Genomic DNA, 13,589 nt, shown 5'->3' with positions numbered 1-13,589 from the left:
AAAAAAAAAAAAAAAAAAAAAAACCTCCTAGACCCTTCCATGTGTGAAGGAGCTCACCTGTCAACCCAGCATTTGGGAGGCTGAGGTAGGAGGATTGCATTGAATTCCAAGCCAGCCCAGGCTATCTAGTGAGTGTGTTTCTCAAAGAAGCAACCAAACCAGGGTGAAACAAAACCCTCAGGCCCTAAGGTTCCAGGAACTGCTGTCCCAAGATGCTTGTCTTCAGTACCTGCTGCTCTGGTGGGGTTTCTTTGTTAAGCGTGTAGGTGCACATGTGTGCATGGGTGCATATGTGTGCAGATGCTCGTGAATGTACCTGTCAGACCAGAAGTCCACCTCAGGGGTCATTTCTTCAGGTGCCTCCCACCTTCTTTTTCGTTTCTGATTTTTCTGTTTGTTTCTGTGTTTTTGTTTTTGTTTTTGTTTTTTTAAGATTTATTTATTTATTTTGTATGAGTACACCATTACTCTCTTCAAACACACCAGAAGAGGGCATCAGATTCCATTACAGATGGCTGTGAGCCACCATGTGGTTTCTGGGAATTGAACTCAGGACCTCTAGAAGAGTAGTCAATGCTCTTAACCACTGAGCCATCTCTCCATCCCATTTGTTTCGTTTTATTGTTGTTGTTGTTTTGGGTTTTTTTTTTTTTGAGACAGGGTTTCTGTCCTGGAACTCACTCTGTAGACCAGGCTGGCCTTGAGCTCAGAAATTTGCCTGCCTCTGCCTTCCTAGTGCTGGGATTTAAGGCATGGGCCATCACTGCCTGGCCTGTTTCTGTTTTTGATATGAGTTTCTTATTGGTTGGTGACCCCAGCCATCCTGTCCCTGCTTCTCCAGCACTGGAATTATGAGGGTGTACCACCACACCCAAATTTTCAGGGGTTTTGGGGATCAAACTCAGTTGTTCATATTTGTATGACAAGGACTTTACCGACTGAGCTGCCTCTTCAGTCTCCTGTCTTTGGGATCGTGTCTTAGGGTTTCATTGCTGTGAAGAGACACCATGACCATGGCAACTCTTATAAAGGAAAACACTTAATTGGGGCTGGCTTACAGTCTCAGAAGTTTAGTCCATTATTGTCATGGTGGGAAACATGGTGACATGCAGGCAGATACAGCACTAGAGAAGGAGATGAGGGTTCTAAGTCTTGACTGGCAGGCAGCAGAAGGAAATTGTGAGCCACACTAGACCTACCTTGTGCATCTGAGACCCCAAAGCCTGCCCCCATAGTGACACACTTCCTCCAACAAGGCCACATCTCCTAATAGTGCCACTCCTTGTGGGGCAATCATTCAAACTCATGAATCGGGGGGGGGGGGGCTATACCATCACTGGTATTGGATGTCCCGCCCTATTCTCTTCTGCCCAGCTAATTGGCTGCTCAGCTCTTTATTTTTTATTTATTTATTTATTTTTTGATTTTTCGAGACAGGGTTTCTCTGTATAGCCCTGGCTGTCCTTTGTAGTCCTACTCACTTTGTAGACCAGGCTGGCCTCGAACTCAGAAATATGCCTGTCTCTGCCTCCCAAGTGCTGGGATTAAAGGTGTGCTCCACCACCGCCCCACTGCTCAGCTCTTTATTAACCAATCAGTGGTGATGGAAAACAATTTTTACAGAACACTGAAACCCAATACTCCATCATCTGGACTGCAACCAGATGTCTGGGCATAGAGATCCCCTCAACAGGTGCTGAATGAATTGTGCTGTTCTGGCGTCTGTCTCCCTTTTCCTTATCCACCAGACTTGAATTAGCCAGCGGCTTCTGAGCTTAGCAGAACTGAGAATGACTGTGTTGTATACCTGTCTGATATCATCACTTAATGTCAGCTGGGCTACCATCTTTTTGCTGAAATGGGTGCCTTCTAGAGCTACCGGGGCTCAGAAGGGAGAAAGAATGGTATGGGAGCCAGCTAGTCACACTTAAGCTGAGCCTTGACTTGTGTGGAATGTACCTCATTCCTTAGAGGCTGTGTCTACCTAGTATACCCCACCCCCACCCCCCTTCTCCCTAGATGTGGCACAAAGCTGTGGGTTCTAGGCCACTGAGTTACCATTACTACTAAGTTCCTGACTTGAGCTCTGGTCAAACATTAACAGGTAAGGCAGGCCCCTGTTGAAGAATAACCCGTTTACCCTCCAGGCTACGATGTCCCAAAAGGCATGGCCCACTGTGCCCTCAAGCTGACTAGCTTAGGTCTGCTCTGACCAGTAGTCTGCATGGTCCTTACAGGCAGTGACTAGGCACACCCAGTTCCCCTGGCCAGAACACTTCTGTTTGGTGTTTGTATGTGGTAGGTGGTAGGTGGTAGGTGCAGTTGCTCCCCATTGGTTCAGGCGGGCAGAGCAGAGGCATTGTGCCAGGTCATTGCTGCTGTCCAGCCGACAGCCGGGCCTGCGGAGCTGGCAGCTGGGACTGGCAGAACAGCCCTGTGGAGTTAGGCCCTGGCTTGTGAGAGGTGGGGCATCTCCAGGTCACACCTGACCTCTGGCATCTGAATAAACTCGTGCTCTCTAACTGGCCTTGGCCTTGGCTGGCAGGGCTGCACAGTTCCAGCTTGCTCCTGCCTCTGGTGAGAGAGCAAAAGAAGTAGCTTAGGTGTCTGTAGCCTGTTCTGTGAGTTCTCATTCTGTTAACCTCCCTGTTCCCTATATGGAACCCTGCTGTCTTCCCACCGCTGTCCCGGGTGTATCACTGTGCAGCAGCCTAAGGTACCCTGGGAGGGAGGGGGTCTAACTAGAGTTGGTGGGGGGTCTTTTGGGCACCAACATCTGACATCCCCAGGTACTCCACCCTGCCTTTCTAGGTCTGTCTCCTGCTGAGAGAGGACAGGGGGCTGCAGGCTCTGGGCTTAAGGTGTCAGGAAGCTGACAGGTTATTTCACCATCACCGGTGAAATGAGCCAATTCAAGCCAGATTAGATTATATTAAGTGTGGGTTTATTGGGAAGCTAGTGAACTTGCGGGGGGGGGGGGAGGGGGGCAGACGGAAGCCAGGGAAGTCCCCATGGTGAGAGCAAAGGGGAGGGAGAGAAAGGACATTCATGCAGAGAGAGAAGAGAGAGAAGGAAAGGGAGGGAGAGCAAGAGCAGAGGGGGGGGGAGAGGAGGTGGGAGGGAGAGGGAGAAAGGAGGAGGGAGAGAAACCCCAAAATGTCTGGATTATATAGGGAAGAGCCTCTGGGGGAAGGACAGACCAACCCCTGAGCTGGAAATTTCAGGGGTGGGGGCAGGTATGCCAAGTAGGAACTAAGGGTTGCTGGGATGGGAGCCTCTGGAGGCCAGGTCTGCTTTGATATGTAAATATGCACCTCAGCCCCTTGTTCCAAGTCCAGAAACCAAACAGAAGGAAGCTTCTAGAAGTGCCTGTTACATGCCTAGGGCCCATGCCACTCCAAATTCCCCCATGTTGACCAGACCAGACTCAAAGCTGAGGGCTCTTCTCAGGGTCCCCCAAACAAATGACTGAGCCTTGATTCAAACTTGAGTTTAAACCCAGTTCTAAACCCTATCCATGTCAGAGGAATTGGGCAGGGGGAGATGGAGGGAGATGCCAGAGAAAGGATCGAAGGTGAAGATCTTACTTATCAATGTCATGACCTGTCTTCCTTTGAGATCACAGAGCTGTCCGTTAGTGCCTGCCACCTTGGGTGAAGACTCAAGGTCTCATCCTGTACTGGCTGGTTTTGTGTGTCAACTGGACACAAGCTGGAGTTATCACAGAGAAAGGAGCCTCCCTTGAGGAAAGGCCTCCATGAGATCCAGCTGTAAGGCATTTTCTCAATTAGTGATCGAGGGTGGGAGGGCCCAGCCAGTCCATTGTGGGTGGTGCCATCCCTGGCCTGGTACCCCCAGGAGGGTTCTATAAGAAAGCAAGCTGAGCAAGTCAGGGGAAGCAAGCCAGTGAGCAGCACCCCTCTATGGCCTCTGCATCAGTTCCTGCCTCCAGGTTTCTGCCAGTGAGTTCTAGTCCTGATGAACAGCAATGTGGAAGCGGAAGCTGAGTTAACCCTGTCCTCCCCAGCTTGCTTCTTGGTCAGGATGTTTTGTGCAGGAATAGAAACCCTGACTAAGATACACACTAATGGTGGAGCTGCTGCCAGGGCCTCCACCCTCTGTCTTTTCTGTGGCTGGTTCCCTGTCTTTCCTCAGACCTGGGGGGAGTGTGGGAAAGGGTTGAGTTTGCCTCATCGGGCCTCCTTCCTGGTGTTTGCTGTTGCTAGCTTCTGGCCTGAGTGTAGATTAGCATAGGTCCTTCAGCCGCTTGTTTTGATGGGTGCTTTGTGAAGACTGGAGTTTCTTTACCGTGAAGCAGGTTTCCCTGTGCGGCTCCTTTCATTGGAGACCCAAGGTCTGATGTTTCGTGTGACTGCAGCAGTGTGCATGCAGGGCCTCATGGCTAAGGGCTTCATGACAAGGCATCAGTCAACACAGATGAGCCTGAGCTAACTTTGGTATGCTGGGGGAGGAGCTGGACCCCAGCGCCCACTTTCAAGTGAGGAGTTGCTGTGCCCTGAGACCACAAACAGGGAGATCTCTTTCTGCCCTGGGCCAATCAGTGCTCCAGGGAGGCCCATGGTCCACAAATGGCAGAGGGATGGCCTATGTGGCAGAGGTGAAGCAAGAAGGCGGCTTCAGGTGTCTCTTAGTAGGACCACACCTGGTGTAAAAGGCTTAGCCCAGGGTCAGTAGCAGCTTTGGTATTGTACCTAGATGACAGAGGAGCCTTAAAGGACCTGGAAATGTTGTGAGTGGTAGCCATACCCCGATAGGCCAGCAGATCCTTCCTTGGGAGAAGTTCCTGGAACTTTTTTTTCCAACGTTGAGAAATATGCCCCATGCCTGTCTCCACAACACAGCCAGCCTCTGGTTCTCCAAGTGGCCAGCAGGGGAGCAAATGGACACTTTGGCTCTAAGCCATCAGGTACCCAAGAGTGCCTTAGGGCAGGAGTTCTGCAGAGGCAGAGGTGGTTTCTCTTTGTGGTCCTCAAGGGTGGGCATCATCCACGGGAGACGGAGAGGTGGCAGGTGAGGTTCTGTGTAGGAGTGGGTCAGCTGGAACGCTCCCAGGCACTGCTTACACTGTGATGAGCCAAAGGGCACGGACCTGGGCACTGGTTGAGCTGCCCAGCCTGTTCCTTGGAGTGCCAACTACCCAGAGGAGACATGGCCTGTAGAACCGCAGCATCTGCTGGGGAGCTGGGCTGCCACTTTCTTCTAGATATCTAGGTTGGCTGACCATTCTGTACAGCAAGTTTGGGCTCTTGCCTAGCTCTCTCCAACATAGGCTATAAAATAGTTCTACCTCAGGCGTGACCTGGTGTGAGCTTGCCTCTCAGGGCTTTGGTATCATCCTGTGTCCTTGACTGCCATGTTCAGGGCCCAGTGTTTGAGACCATGTGTTTCCTTAGTGGATGTGAGGAGGTAGCCATGAGAGCTGTCTTGGTGAGTTACAACCTACTCTACCTTCTTGGACAGAGACTGTGGTAGTACCACAGCCATACCTGTATCTGCAGAGACTCCCTTGGGGCCCTGAGAAAGTGTGGTAGTCTATACTCTATCCCCCCCCCCCTCCATCCCCTCCCCAAACCTCTGCTCACCCTGCAAGCTTCTCTTGGCTGGATGTCAGAGCACATTGGAAGCTAGGCTAAGCTGGAGCTGGGATGTGTGCCTATGACAGTATGGGCTGAGCTTGTAGTGGCTGTGTGCAGACTGCTCTGCTCCTGTCCTGCTAGGATGATGTCTTTAAGCCACGGGACACGGCTTGCTAGCTGAGAATGTCATTTGGGTGATAGCTTGGGTGTCCTTAAGGCTTTTCCATGGACTCCTCTCCCAATGGCTGTGCTCCTTGGAAGACTTGTCACCTGCCTCTGAGCTGGCATGCTTCTGTTTGGGGCCGCCTCTGTCCCTTCTCAGGAATCTGTAGTTTATTTAAGGGCTATAGGAACCAAGAGAGACCAAGGCTGCTTGCGTGCACACCCGTGTGTTGTGTTGTGTGTATTGTGTGTGTGGTGTGCCTGCCTGCCTGCCTGCCTGCCTGTCTGTCTGTCTTCTTTCCATGACACTCATGCATGCCCTTGAATGGAGACTGAGTGAGGGTGGGAGATACTGCATCAGGCCGGATGCTGCTCTCAAACCCTGTCCTGTGTGGCCGAGGGCCTACCCAGGATGGCTCCTAACAGCACTGAATGCTCCCCCTCCCCCATGTCTCTTTTAGCCTCTTTAAACTATGCATGGGTGTTTGCCACTTATTAAGCCAGGCTCTCAGGTATGTTCATGAGGTTCCTGGTTAAGTTAACTATGCAAAGTCCACGCACAGTGATGAATGGGCTGCACACCAGGCATAGGAGCCGTATTGCCCAGTTATGCTTTGTGTGTGTGTTTCTTGTCTTATCGACTTTCATCTTTTATTCAAGGTCGCTATGGACCTGAGAGACTGAGTGAGACCACCCATAGTTCACATTCTGCAAAGGGGTATCTCGCCCCCCCCCCTTTTTTATCTAGGTGACCAGCATCTACAGGGCCCTTAACACTGCCCTCTCCAGTTCCCCCTTCTCCCCACAAAGAGGCCTCTTGCTCCATGCTGACCCCTGACTTCAAAGTCTCCGTCCACCCCAACCCCCCACAGCTGTGTTGGTGTGGGCAAGCAAGAGCAAACTCCAGGTAGGGGTGGGGGGAGCTTTCTGAGGCTTTGCACATCTGCAGTGACCTCTGACTCAGTTGTGGACCGCTCCAGGGACTTGACTTTCAGTGGTTGGACCTCTGGCTGCTTGCCTCAGTCTCTCTTCTATACAGAGATTTCCCAGGGAGTCTGAGACCCCAGCTCTGGCAGTCCAAACCCCTGAGCTCCCTTCTCCCAGTTCCCTTTCCTCTCCTTGTCAGTACTCAGTATGCTGGGGCAGGTGCCCGGCCTGTGCTGCCTCTGCAGGCTGAGCGTGCTGGGAAGTGGGCAGGCTCAGGAATGTGCTGGCACTTGGCCACTCCTGGGCTCTGAGCTCAGGCCTGACTAATGAGGTGACTCACCTGAGCAGCCTGAGAGCCTGGGGAAGCCTCCCTGGTAGCTCTGTCCCTTACCTCAAAGAGCTGGGTGGACATGAGGCCCCCTGGGTAGGGGACCTCCCCACCCACCTGCTGTGAACTTCCTTGGAGTGAGTAGTCGAGGCGCCACCTCCTACTGCGTGGCCACCCTTGGTCACTGTATTAACACCTGTGCACTGTGTTGTATTTAGGGTGGTGGCTTGCACCTCCTGTGGGCTGGATGGGGTCCAGCTTAGGTGGGAAGGTGTTCGAGTTTGAGTATGAACTATCCCCCACAGACTCATATTTTGAATGCTAGGTTCCCAGATCTAGGTGCTCCTTGGAAGGCTATGGAAGGCTTGGAGGTGCTCCTTTAGGAAGTGCTCCTTTAGGAAGTGCTCCTTTAGGAGGTGCTCCTTTAGGAGGTGAGGCCTAGCTGTTAGGAGTAGAGCCTGGGATGTGTATGTGTGTGTGGCAGTAGAACATTGAAGATTCTGCTTCTGTTCCATCTCTACAGTCTGCTTGCGTCGCGTGGTAGCCACCGCCTCCTCATATCTCCACAGCATGACCTCCATCGGGCCCTCCTTCCCTCACACTGAGTCAGAGCAAACCTTTTCTTTCTTAAAATCGCTTCTGTCAGGTCTTTAGTCAAAGCCAAATTACCTAAGAACAGAAATCGGTGCCTGAGAGTGGGAGCCACCATTGCTGTGGTTTATGGGCCATTGGAACTGGTGTGTGAACAGGATGGGACTGGGAGAAGACATAGAATTCAGTAAGCAGCTCTTAGCGGACGATTCTGGTGGGAGTGTGGAAGAGCAGGAGACAGATGTGGACGGAACACTGTGTTCATGAGGTTTCAGATGGGAACGAGGACTCTGTTGGGAACCGGGTTAGAGGACAGTCAAGTTATATTCTGGAAAAGAACGTGATCGCATTCTTCCTGTATCCTGAAGACTGAATAAAGCTTAATTAAAAAGTAATGGACAGGGTGGGGTGGGGGTGGGTGGGCTGGAGAGATGGCTCAGCGGTTAAGAACACGGGCTGTTCTTCTAGAGAGATCAGTTCCCAGCTACCACGTGGTGACTCACAATCATCTGGAATGGGATCTGATGCCCTTTTCTGGCATGCAGTCATATAAGCAGATAGAGCACTCATACATTAAAAAAAAAAAAAAGTAATGGACTAAAGGTCATGGGGTATCAAAAGGCAAATGCATTAGAACTTCATTTTAAAAAGAGAGAGCTGAAGGGTATCCAGCAAGGAGCCACCAGGGGAAAGGTTGTCCAAGGTTAGCCAGTCGGATGCTTAGGGGCCTTTGCAGTGGTGCCTGGCTATTTCCTAAGTTGGCAGCAGAACTTGATATTGTCTGCACAGTGTTAATTTTATACTCATGAGGAGCATTTAAGAGCTGTGAGGTGGGGGCTGGAGAGGTGGCTCAGAGGTGGAAAGCACTGGCTGTTCTTCAGGAGGTCCTGAGTTCAATTCCCAGCAACCACATGATGGCTCACAACCATCTGTAATGGGATCTGGTGCCTTCTTCTGGCTTGCAGGTATGTGTGCAGGCAGAACACTCCATTATAAATACATCTTAGAGAGACAAGAGAGACAGAAAGAGAGAGACTGTGTGTACTGCCAGTGTCAGGACATCAAAGGCAGGGCTATAGCTAAGCCAGTTGGAGTTCACATCCCACAGTGCCAGGGCTGGTGGACGTGGAACTGCTGGGTTTGGTGTTTGCTTGCTTTGGCCAGATCATTCCTTGCTCTCCCCATTTCCCTCCCTCTGGAGGTAAGAATGTCGATTTTGTGCATTGTATATTGTAACCATGCAGTTTCTTTTTGGTTTTATAAGGGTTTGTCTCTTGTGCTTCAAGAGACGTTAGACCTTTGAACAGCGTTGGGGGCTGTTAAAGCATTTTGCACTATGGGATGGCCTTCGTGGGACTGGTGGAAGAAATGTATGGTTTAAAACTGAGATGTCTCTTGCGCTCATGTGTTGGGATGCTCATAGGAGGCTGGAGAGCCTTGAGGAGTCAGGGCCTGCCTGACAGGAGTTGGGTTCTTGGGGTGGACCCATGAAGGTTTTGGTCCCTGGTTCTGTCCCTTATTTCTCTGCTTCTGCATTTCAGCTTGTGACCAAGCCTCACGCTCTGACAGCCATGACTGTGCTTTCTCCTTCATGATGGGTTGCATCGGCCTCAAAACCCAACATCCAAGTAAACCTTTGTTTCTCACGGTGAGGCAAAAGTAACTTAACATAGATGGGCCAAGGGACAGGAGGTCAAGGTATCTGTGACTTCAAGTAGTGCTGTTTGCTGGGAATCTTAACTGAGCAGATCCCAGGGGAAGGTGATTGAGAAGGAGCACCCAGGCTGACTGGCACGCAGAGTGTGTGTGGAGAGGGTCTGCAGGTTAGGAGACTTCAGGAATAACCATGACTCATGGTGGCAGCTTCCTTTAGTGTCCTGTGCTGTGTCTTCTCTGTTTGGGGACAATGGGACCCTCCTATGCTTCCTTGGGGCCAAGTTCTCCTAGCATAAAACTGGGCATCTCACAGTGAATGATGCAGGGGTATTTGGTACAGCTGTTGTGCTGTTCAGCAGTCATGCAGTCTAGTTTTAGAACATTCCATTATCCCCAAAAGAAAAGCCTGCATCATTGATGGTCCCAGGAAGCCACTAATCCTTGCCACCCTTGGATCTGTCTGTTGTAGATGACTACTTGGGTAGAATACTCCATGTGTGTTCTGAACTCTTGTATGGGTGGAGTCTGCGTGTACCCTTTTAGACAGGGCTTTTCATGAACATAGCGTCTCTCAGCCTGCCTGTGTAGTAAGTAAGCATCAGGCTAAGCTGGCTGGCTGGCGATCTGTTGTACTGCTCTCTTTACAAATGTGTTTTCTGGACTCCCTGTATCTGATTGGAGACCTTGGCCTCTTTGCAGCCCTGGTCTCTCCTAGGTTTCTTCTCCTCATGGCTCCTAAGCAGCAGTCTTTGGAGATCACGGTGAATGTCCCAAGGCACAAAGGCTGTAGGTGCCAAAGAGATGGAGGGTAGGTCTCTGTTCCCTGGGCTGGTGCCTCCTGCCATGCCCCTGTGAGAGAGAAACTGTTCCTAGTGGAAAAGGAGAAATCAGGACGATTGTCTGTCACACAAAGACCAGGTCTTAGGTGTATTCATTCACTGGTGTGTTTGTGCATCCATCCATCCATCATTCCACCCAGCCCCGAGGTTCACCAAACAGATGCAGGCTCCCCCTCTAGTTCCAAGCTCACACCTCCCACACCGGACACGTCATGTGACCCTTTCAGTCTGCAGGCCACACCCCTCAGGGATGGACAGTCCTAGGTGTTTCTTTGTCCCATAGTCAGGATGTTGCTTTCTTGTCTGGTCATCGTTCTCACTGTTAATGTCCCTTGGACCCATGGTCTTAGCTCCTTGGTATGGTATAGAATGGCCACCTTGGCACCAGTGACTACCCTGATACTAGACTTTTCTGCTTTTGAGGCTCCTGCCTCAGTGCTTGGGCCATTCCTGACACTTCGTTCCTTGGTTTCCCAGCATGCTCTTGGGTATTCGTGTGGGGATAAGAGTTGTGTCTATGTCTCAGGGTGTGGAGCCATGGTTCATGGCTAGGGTTACCCTCTAGTTCCCTCCTGTTTTCATTTTGTTTGCTGGGCTCTCCCCTGGGTCAGGGCTATAGTTCCTAGCCAGCTGAGGCCCCTAGTCCATGACTTAGCAGCACCCTTGTGGTTGATGACCGTTTTGAGGAGATTCATAGGCAGGAAGAGGGCCTTTCTTCTGCCTTGAACCTCAGCCATCTGTGTGTTTTGAGGGGCTCATTCAAAATGAATATTCTGGGCTTCTCCACCTGAGCCTAGACAGGCTGTTAAGGAGGGAGGTGGATTCTGGCCCACCCAGGGCAGGCTTGGGGTCCTTCTTGGTGACCTTGGGTCTAGTTACAAAGGCAGACAGAGAGCGTGGGTGGCTAGCTAAGTCTCTGGAAGCCCAGGAATGTGGGTCAGACTCTTCTCTGCCTGGGGTCCCAGGGTGGTAGCAAGTGTTTACTTTTATTCTTAGCAAAGAGCACAAAGTGAGGACTTTGAGGTCAGCTCTTAGATACTGGCTGCAACCCCACACCCTGGCCTCCATCAGTCAAGCACATGTCCAGACGGGCAGGCTTTGGTTAGGTGGGCAAGCCTGTCAAATCCATTGCAAAGGATAGAAACAATTTCTTTTTCTTTTTTTTTCTTTTGAACTTGTTATAAATACACATGTATTTTGTTAGGTCACAGGGCATAGGCAGTGCTGTACAGAGCTGGTACAGGCGTGGGGGCTGAATGCCACAGAGATAGACAGACAGAGACTGAGTCCACCCAGCAGGGCAGGCCAGACCAGGCAGCATTGTGGGGCCTGTAACACTTGGTTGGTGGGCAAGAGTTATCTGGGAGTCTGGTCCAGGACTGGTGGTCCCCAGACAACTTGGAAGATCCTTGGTCCAATCTGATGAGGTGTCCGGTGGTGCTACAGTGGCACCTGGATTCAGCTTATGTCATTCAGGGCCTTCCAGGTGAACTCAGGCAGTATGAAGGCAGTGCCGTGCATGTCTGAGTTACAGTATTTCAGCTGCATCTGCTCCACCTGGGCCTGTGTCAACTGCTGCACAGGCTCCCGGAAGTTGGTGCTCTGGGGTTTTTGCTACACAGCATGAAGCCGATCTGGCCTCTGAGATAGGTGGGAATTGGTACAGTAGGTGTAGCCCACCACAGGGAAGAGAGATTTGCAGAAGTGCCTCATCTCCTTGATGAGGTCCAGGTGCAGCCACTGGCACTCACCCTGGCAGCACAGGATGCCATCTTCCTTGAGCACTGTCTTCATGAGCTGGTAATAGGACTCCTTGAAGAAGCTCTCAGCAGGGCCCATGGTGTCTGAGGAGTCGGTGATGATGACGTTGAAGGCATCTTGGTTCTGTTTCATGAACTCAAAGCCATCGCCCACGTGGAGAGTCAGCTTTAAGCTGTAGAAGCCAACGGCCATGCCAGGTAGGAACTTCAATGACATCCTCATCGATTTCGCACTGGACCACCGACTCCACAGAGGGGTACTTCACCACTTCCCTGATGATCAGCACCTTATGCGGGTTGGGGTGGCTGCAGAGCGGCAGGTTGGCGATCATCTCCTGGTAGGAGAACTCGTCCCTCTCAGTACACTGGATGACGCCATCCAGAACCACCACGCCGCCGTAGGTTTTAGTGTGGAAGACAAGGATGTCTTGATACCGCGATCGGCGGTGGTGCAGCAGCTGATCCACTTGCAGCGACAGGGCCTGGCTGGGCCACAGGCTGCAGGTCTCTCAGAACCAGCCCTCGTGGATGGCGGCGGGCCAGGCGCTGCTGGGCCTTTGGGGCCAGGCTCCATAGCAGGCGGGCAGAGTGCTTTGCGGGCTCCAGAAACAATCTCTTGTAGAGAGCAAAACCCAAAGGATCCTTCCACATCTGGTTCATGGTCAGCCTTCAGTACCTGTCCACAGCGTGGGTCATTTAACTTCCAGGTGTGCCTGTCCATCTGGAGAATGGCCGGCAGGGGAGGGACATATTCTATTCATAGGGGCTTCTCTGCTCTGTAGGTTGGTCTGAGAAGAGCCTGACACAGAGCAGGGTGGGCTCCTTGCCCCTTCCACTATGGACTGATGGATAGATGGATGCCTTCACTGCGTTATGAGGACAACAGGGGAGGAGTTGTGACTCTTGCTGAGTCACCTATTAGAACAGGGACTAGGGAGGCAGCAGATACCAGGTGGTAGCAGTGAGAACCAGGAAGAAGCCAGACCAGGTCTGGCTCAGGAGGATCACTCTTGAGAAGATGGTGATGTTCTCAAGGCCCCTCAAACCCCGTGTGGTTCTCCTCAAGGCCTTGGACTTGGTGAGAAACGTGTGCTCACGGAGGCTTTGGGTATGCCTTTGATGCGGTTTAAGCCTGCTGCTCTAGAGGGCTTGAGCCATGAGTGTCCGTGGGGACAGAGCTGCTGCTTTCAGTCTCTAGGGCCATGGCAGAGACAGACACCAGCTGGTTCTACTTTGGGTGTTCTCGAGCTCATGGGAATGGAGAGGGCTGGTGTGGCCAGCAGGTGCTGTCCAGCCCAGGGTGTCAGTACTCTACCCATGAAGTCAGAGCCACATGGACATCTCTGTGGGCATCTGCCCACACAGGTGCCTCCCACCGTGCCTGCTGGCTTCCTTCACAGTGCTTTAGAGCAGACCCAGGTTGAAAGGCAGGGAAATAGAGCCCAGGAACAAAAAGCCCCGGGCCTCTTCCTGGCACCACCTCTAGGATCACTTGGCTGAGAGTTTTGGAGGATCCCAGCAGGGTGGTGCCAGCAGGTGATAGTTCTCCCCACAGGGTCTTGCTGAGGTGGGACTGGCCGAGGAGGTGGAACTCAGGAGAAGGTAACATTTCAGGTTGGCTGATCCCAGCCTTCATCTCGTCTGTGTCTGTTTTTTTGTTGTTTGTTTGTTTTTTTTTTGTTTTTTTTTTTTTTTTTTTTTTTTTTTTTTTTTTTTTTTTTTTTTTTTT

The 13,589-nt window shown here is 51.6% G+C and overlaps 1 protein-coding gene and 1 pseudogene across 1 annotated transcript in view; one reads left to right on the top strand and one right to left on the bottom strand.

Moving 5' to 3' along the window:
- Nucleotides 1–13,589, top strand: part of Col18a1 (collagen type XVIII alpha 1 chain) — a 117,348-nt gene that overhangs the window by 17,567 nt on the left and 86,192 nt on the right. The window lies entirely within an intron of this gene.
- Nucleotides 11,559–12,434, bottom strand: LOC110303720 (annotated as a pseudogene).

Source organism: Mus caroli, chromosome 10, assembly GCF_900094665.2.
Source record: "Mus caroli chromosome 10, CAROLI_EIJ_v1.1, whole genome shotgun sequence".
NCBI lineage: Eukaryota > Metazoa > Chordata > Mammalia > Rodentia > Muridae > Mus > Mus caroli.
Note: the sequence above shows the minus strand (reverse complement) of the source record. Positions and strands in the feature narration are given on the sequence as shown.